Consider the following 7,500-nt stretch of genomic DNA (forward strand, 5'->3'; position numbering starts at 1 on the left):
CTTGACCCGTTCTGGCAGTGTGTAGCTTTCAAGCCAAAATTGGGCACAATCCTTCCAGGATCTTGCATATGTATATTACTGCATACCTTGCTCTAGGGCATAGAATCTTACTGTTTCAGCCTTTTCCAGCAGTGAGCTGTTGCAAAGAGACGGTCTTCTTTGTGAGCTCGCTGGATTGCTTCAGGCTCTGCTGTTCACTTACACTGTGTGGGTGACCATTAGCTGGGGCAGTATCCAGGCGGCTGAGAACGAATGTCTTTCAGAGGAACATCGTTTCCTTTTCTCTGGTTCTGAATATTCTCAGGATCTGTCCGCCAGTTGTCTGCACTGTCGCCATCTGGTAATGTGCACTGGAAAGAGGTATCATCACTCATGTGATTTAGGACCCTCACTGATTTAGGCTCTGGATTGTAATTCCCTATGGACCAGTGTACCTGTAAGTTTAATATTCAGTTTTGGAAGCTGGTAGCATAGGGTTGGAATTTTTCAGCATTAAACTGCATATTATTATGCTCAGTCCATCTATAAATTGAGTCCAACTCCTGCTGCAGGTGTGCAATATCGCTGGGGTTCTGTATTTTCTGTGAGACTTTTGTATTGTCTGAGTAGCTAGCAAAGGTGGCTATCCGGACAGTTGAGGGCATATCCGAGAGGGCCACAATGAAAAGCAGTGATCCCAAGACAGTACCCTGTGGAACACCGCTCACTATTTGTATGTTCATAGAGGTGGCTCCATTGGCCACTACTGCCTGACTTCTATCTTTCAAAAAGTCATGTAACCACTCTCCAAGTTTTGCAGCTATACCACGATATCATACCATGATCCACCTTGTCAAAAGCTTTTGCAAAATCAAGGTATATTACATCCACATTTGATTGTTGTAGTAACTGCTCAAACACCAGTCATAGTGTTGTAAGAGATGGGTCCATGACTTGCAGATTGTATGTGGAAGTCAGAGAAATATATCTATGTTTAAGTTAAATATATATAATATTTATATATATATTGTATTATATATATATATATATATAATATATATAATATATTATATATATATTATATATATATATATACGTATACGCATTGAAACATATTTATTAGCCATACGCGGGTTAACAGCAGTTAATTGAATGTATTTGATTTTAGAAATTTTTCTTTTGTCGACAGCTATATTACAAACACTGAATTTATTCCAGGCATATCTATATTATGAGCTGAGAATCGTTACATCCTTTTAAATGCATTTCTTATCTTCGTCATGTATCGCAATAATATATGGAAATTTGCTTTAATATTCCCTAGTGTGTGAATTTACATAGGCTGGCGTAAGCTTCATTTCGAATTCTGTAACATAGTCTCCGTTCTTGTTGAAACTAGGTTGTCCCTGCAGTTGCGTTATGATCCATTCGTAGTTGCTTCGAGTGTAACATAAGTTTAAATCTATTTTGGCTGCTTAAACATTCAGTATAATGTGATCAAAGAGTTTACTCTTGCCTCAATTATTATTAGTGTTATTATTATTATTATTATTATTATTATTATTATTATTATTATTATTATTATTATTATCATTATTAAGGCGGCGAGCCGGTAGAATAGTTAGCATGCCGTGCGAAATGCTTAGCGGTATTTCGTCTGTCGCCATGCCCTGAGCCCAAATTCAGCCGAGGTCGTCTTTGCCTTTCATCTTTTCGTGGTCGATAAAATAAGTACCAGCTGAACACTGGGGTCGATGTAATCGACTCATCCCTTCCCCCAAAGTTGCTGCTCTTGTGGCAAAATTTGGAAACTATTATAATTATTATAAGTATTATTATTATTATCCTCATCATTATTATTATTATTATTATTATTAATATTATTATTATTATTATTATATTATTATTATTATTATTATTATTATTATTATTATTATTATTATTATTATTATTATTATTATCAATAATAATGTTATTATTAATTTTATTATTATTATTATTATTATCATTACTATTATTATTATTATTATTATCATTATTATTATTATCATTACTATTTGTTTTGTTATATGGGCATTTAACATTTATTTTCATATTTGATCCCGTTTTCTCTAATTCACAAAGTAGTGACAAGTCGGTTTTGTATTTGAATTTTATTTATTATGATCTGTTTCCATTTTGAAGTTTGGAGATTTGGCTGGGAACTTTTTCTTCCTAAAGGTCAAGTCCAATTTCCCTGGATATCACTATAGTTGTTGAGTAGATCAGGTCATTTAGCTTGTTGATATCTAGTATATTTTTCGATATGGTCATTATTAGGATAGTGGAGGCGCAATGGCCTAGTGGTTAGGGCAGCGGGCTCGCGGTCATAGGATCGCGGTTTCGATTCCCAGACCGGGTGTTGTGAGTGTTTATTGAGCGAAAACACCAAAAGTTCCACGAAGCTCCGGCAGGGGATGGTGGTGATCCCGGCTGTACTCTTTCACCACAACTTTCTCTCACTCTTACTTCCTGTTTCTGTTTTGCCTGTATTTCAAAGGGCCGGCCTTGTCACTCTCTGTGTCACGCTGAATATCCCCGAGAACTACGTTAAGGATGCACGTGTCTGTGGAGTGCTCAGCCACCTACACGTTAATTTCACGAGCAGGCTATTCCGTTGATCGGATCAACCGGAACCGTCGTCGTCGTAACCGACGGAGTGCTTCCACACTATTAGAGATAAGGCTCTTTTGCATGCAATCATCCTTTCATAGACCTTTTTTTTTAACGTGTAGCCTAGGAAGGGGTTGACGCAGGTTCATATTTTCAACTCTCTGATGCATAATTCTTCTATTTTACTTATCTCTTCGGTTGCCTCGTCTCCGTCCTCGGATACAGCTGTTCTGTTACGCTATGTTTTGCTGTTGCTGTTGTTTTGTGCTTCATGTGTGTTGTTGATTTGCTCCGCTGTTCTATCTATTTGCTGTTTGGATCGCTGTGTAGAAATTTTACTTTGGTTTAGCCTTTTATTTATTGTATGCAGTGTTATATATCTGTTGTATTCCCTTCTTTCCTTAGTGGTGTCTTATGCGTTTTCAGAAATATAATGTCTGATTACTAATTTTGCCTGATTGCCGTCCGTTCATTGTTTGAGTTATGAGCTGGCAGAAACGTTAGCACGCCGGGCGAAATGCGTTGCCGTATTTCGTCTGTCGTTACGTTCCGAGTTCAAATTCCGCCGAGGTCGACTTTGCCTTTTATCCTTTCGGGGTCGATAAATAAAGTACCAGTTACGCACTGGGGTCGATGTAATCGACTTAATCTGTTTGTCTGTCCTTGCTTGTCCCCACTGTGTTTGGTCCCTTGTGGGTAAAAAAAAAGGCGGCGAGCTGGCAGAATCGTTAGCACGCCGGGCGAAATGCGTTGCCGTATTTCGTCTGCCGTTACGTTCTGAGTTCAAATTCCGCCGAAGTCGACTTTGCCTGTCATCCTTTCAGGGTCGATTAAATAAGTACCACTTACGCACTGGGGTCGATGTAATCGACTTCATCCGTTTGTCTGTACTTGTTTGTCCCCTCTGTGTTTAGCCCCTTGTGGGAAATAAAGAAACATATGAGGTACTTTGTTTCATTTTCTGTCTGTACTTTATCTATTAGTTTGTTTATTTCGGTCAGGGTACTTTTCCCTCAAGCAGGGTATATCGTCAGACATTCGCAAGATTATTCTTCGCGACCTTTCCCCTTACATCAGTACTTCTCCATATTTGGCATGTTTCTTTTGATATCCATTTGTTTCCCGGGTACAGTTTTGCAGTGTACTTCGATATAGTCCTTATCTGTCCACCATTCATTTTTAATTTGTTCTTCGCTACCGAGCAATGAGATTAGGAGTGGAGTCTGTCTTCTTAGAGTTGATTTTTTATATTTTATTATTTTTTTTTTTTGCTGAACACCGTCTCTAGACGTGTGCTGTTTTTGTTTTACTATCTTGAACGCCTCAAACTCATAGATAAAAACTCACTCCTATTTCTTTTCGAAATTTTATTAGCGAGCATATCTGCTTTTTCTCTCTGTTTAAAATAAGACGTGTTGCGTCTTATATTTATTTTTATTATAATTTGTCTCTTTTAATTTGTTTAAACACTGTGTGTTCTATGTTGTCTTGTACGAGTGTGTGTGTGAATTATATAAACATTACATTTATGTGTATTTGTGTAGAAATGTCATTGCGACACGCATCTCCCCGTGTTGTTTATATTTTCTCACACTTGTTTATCTGTAACAACGTGCCTGGCAGCAACTGCGTTTCCTATATGAGAGAAATATTTCGTCGTCCTAAAATGATTTACATTAAGAAACAATTTTCTTTCATATTTTTGCATTTTCTTAAATCCTGTTTCCTGATGACCACAAATTTAATCGTACTTCTCAGGAAGCTTGCCCGTACACGTGTTTGTGTGTCTGTGCTTGTCCCCAAAACATCGCTTGACAACCTATTTCTTTACTGCCCACAAGGGGCTAAACACAGAGGGGACGAACAAGGACAGACACACGGATTAAGTCGATTACATCGACCCCAGTGCGTAACTGGTACTTATTTAATCGACCCCGAAAGGATGAAAGGCAAAGTCGACCTCAGCGGAATTTGAACTCAGAACGTAACGGCAGACGAAATACGGCTACGCATTTCACCCGGCGTGCTAACGTTTCTGCCAGCTCGCCGCCTTAAACATCGCTTGACAACCGATGCTGGTGTGCTTATGTTCCCGTAACTTAGCGTTTCGGCAAAATAGAGACCGATAGAATAAGTACTAGGCTTACAAAGAATAAGTCCTGGTGTCCGATTTGCTCGACTAAAGGCGGTGCTCCAGCATGGCCACAGTCAAATGACTGAAACAAGTAAGAGAGTAAAAAAGAGTACAGAGAGTTGAAGCTGGAGTACAAATTGGTCAGGAATATTTAGGCATCGTGTAGCTTGTGCAGAGCCTCGTAGAAGGGATATATATTTAATAACTGGCCATATAACGGAAAAGGATTGTATCAAGAGGGCGTTGTTGGATGTGTTATGCAATTAACTAATGCTAATTATTCGTTTCATTCATTACGTATACATATTAGTTTATAACGTTTGTTCCGTGGTTAAGTGAGACATTATTAGAAAAAAATATGGAGGATATTTCATTAGACCTGAGTGGATTTGGTAGATGGAAACTGAAAAGAAGCCGTCGTATATATATAGTATATATATATATATAATATATATATATATATTATATATAGATATATAGATATATAATATATGGTGTGTGTGTGTTTTGTGTGTCTGTTTTGTCCCCTAGCATTGCTTGACAACCGATGCTGGTGTGTTTATGTCCCCTTTAATTAGTGGTTCGGCAAAAGAGACGGATAGAATAAGTACTAGGCTTACAGAAGAATAAGTCCTGGGGTTGAGTTGTTCGATTAAAGGCGGTGCTCCAGCATGGCCGCAGTCAAATGACTGAAACAAGTAAAAGAGTAAAGAGTAAAGAGAGAGACGAATATTTAGATAATGGAAGAAAAGGACGCCTAATTAAAAAAACATATATGTATGCTGGGAGAACAGTGTTTCTTTAACGTGATTCTTTGGCTGAGCTGGACATCTGAAACGTAAATTCAATGTATACACAACGAAATATAACATGAATCAAGTTTATTATATATCCCGTATTTTATGTAACAACCATTAAGTGATGAAAAATAATCTTAGCCTGACTGGCATTTGAAGTTAGAACGAGGGTTACTGGAACTAATCGAGCAAGAGATTTTATATAATCCTTTCTACAATAGGGGACAGGGCCTGACATTTTGGGGGAAGGGGATAAGTGATTACATCGGCCCCAGTGCGCAACTGGTATTTAATTTATCGACCTCGAAAGGATGAAAGGAAAAGTTTACCTCGGCAGAATTTGAACAAAGAATCTTTTCTACGCTAGGCACAGGGCTTGAAATTTTTGGGGAGGGGTCAGTCGATTATATCGACCCCAGTACGCAACTGGTACTTAATTTACTGACCCTGAGAGGATGAAAGGTAAAGTCGACGTCGGCGGAATTTGAACTCAGAACCTAGCGACGGCGAAATACCTATTTCTTTACTACCCACAGAGGGGACAAACAAGGACAGATAAACGGATTAAGTCGATTACATCGACCCCAGTGCATAACTTGTACTTAATTTATTGACCCCGAAAGGATGAAAGGCAAAGTCGACGCCGGCGGAATTTGAACTCAGAACGTAGCGGCAGACAAAATACCTATTTAATTTACTACCCAAAAGGAGCTAAACACAGAGGGGACAAACTAGAACAGACAAACCGATTAAGTCGATTACATAGATCTCAGTGCGTAACTGGTACTTATTTAATCGACCCCGAAAGGATGAAAGGCAAAGTCGACCTCGGCGGGATTTGAACTCAGAACGTAACGGCAGACGAAATACCGCTAAGCATTTCGTCCGGCATGCTAACGTTTCTGCCAGCTCACCACCTAATGACGTTTTATATAATGCACTATCAACTCTGCTTTTTTACAGCTTTAAGAAAAAATAATAAAAAGCATACATGGGAAGAGTAGAGTTACCTAGAAAAGGCGACCCAAGGATTATCACTTACGTAGAGAGCAGTTCTATGAAAAAAAGAAAAAAAAAAGATTACTTAAGGATTTGTGAATTAAATGACTTATTATAGGTTCTTGTGTTAATTGAAAATTTGTAACAAGGAAAAATACTAGGCTATTCAGGCAAAAACAATGATAATGATTTTTTAAAAATATTCTCGCAATGTTCATTAATGGAATTAGAAAGAGATGGTGTGAACGTTCACAATATTTAATTAATGTAAAATTCACGCGCGTTCACACACGTTGACACACATTCACACGCACATACGCAAACATGCGCGTGCATGCACGCATCTTTGAATATGTATATATATATATGTATATATATATATATATAATATAATATATATATATATATATATATATATATATACGTGATATATATATTATATATTATATATATACATATATACATGTATATATATATCTATGTGCGTGTGTGTATACAGTAATGTTTGTATATATATATATAGATATATATATATATATGTATATATATAATATATATATATATGTATACATATATAGTATATTTGAATGTATGTGCGTGTACGTATGCCTTGTTGTGTATTTCTGTGCATATAATTTGAGAAGATAGGATTTTTGTAATTTTAATTAACACAAACAGTTTTTCAAATAGAATAGATAAGATTCCAAGCGAAGGATTGACATTTTCATCAGGGAAGTGTCACAGTACTTTCAAATTAATTTTAAATTAAATTAATCACTAATAAACTACATGCATATATACACATATTCGTTCATATACTACATGAAGTACATATATAGCATCTGTTACTTCCATTCATAACATATTTATATATATATATATATATAATATATATATATATATATATATATACGCGTAAATATACGTAAAATTATACAC

Source organism: Octopus sinensis, linkage group LG21 (genome assembly GCF_006345805.1).
Source record: "Octopus sinensis linkage group LG21, ASM634580v1, whole genome shotgun sequence".
Taxonomy (NCBI): domain Eukaryota; kingdom Metazoa; phylum Mollusca; class Cephalopoda; order Octopoda; family Octopodidae; genus Octopus; species Octopus sinensis.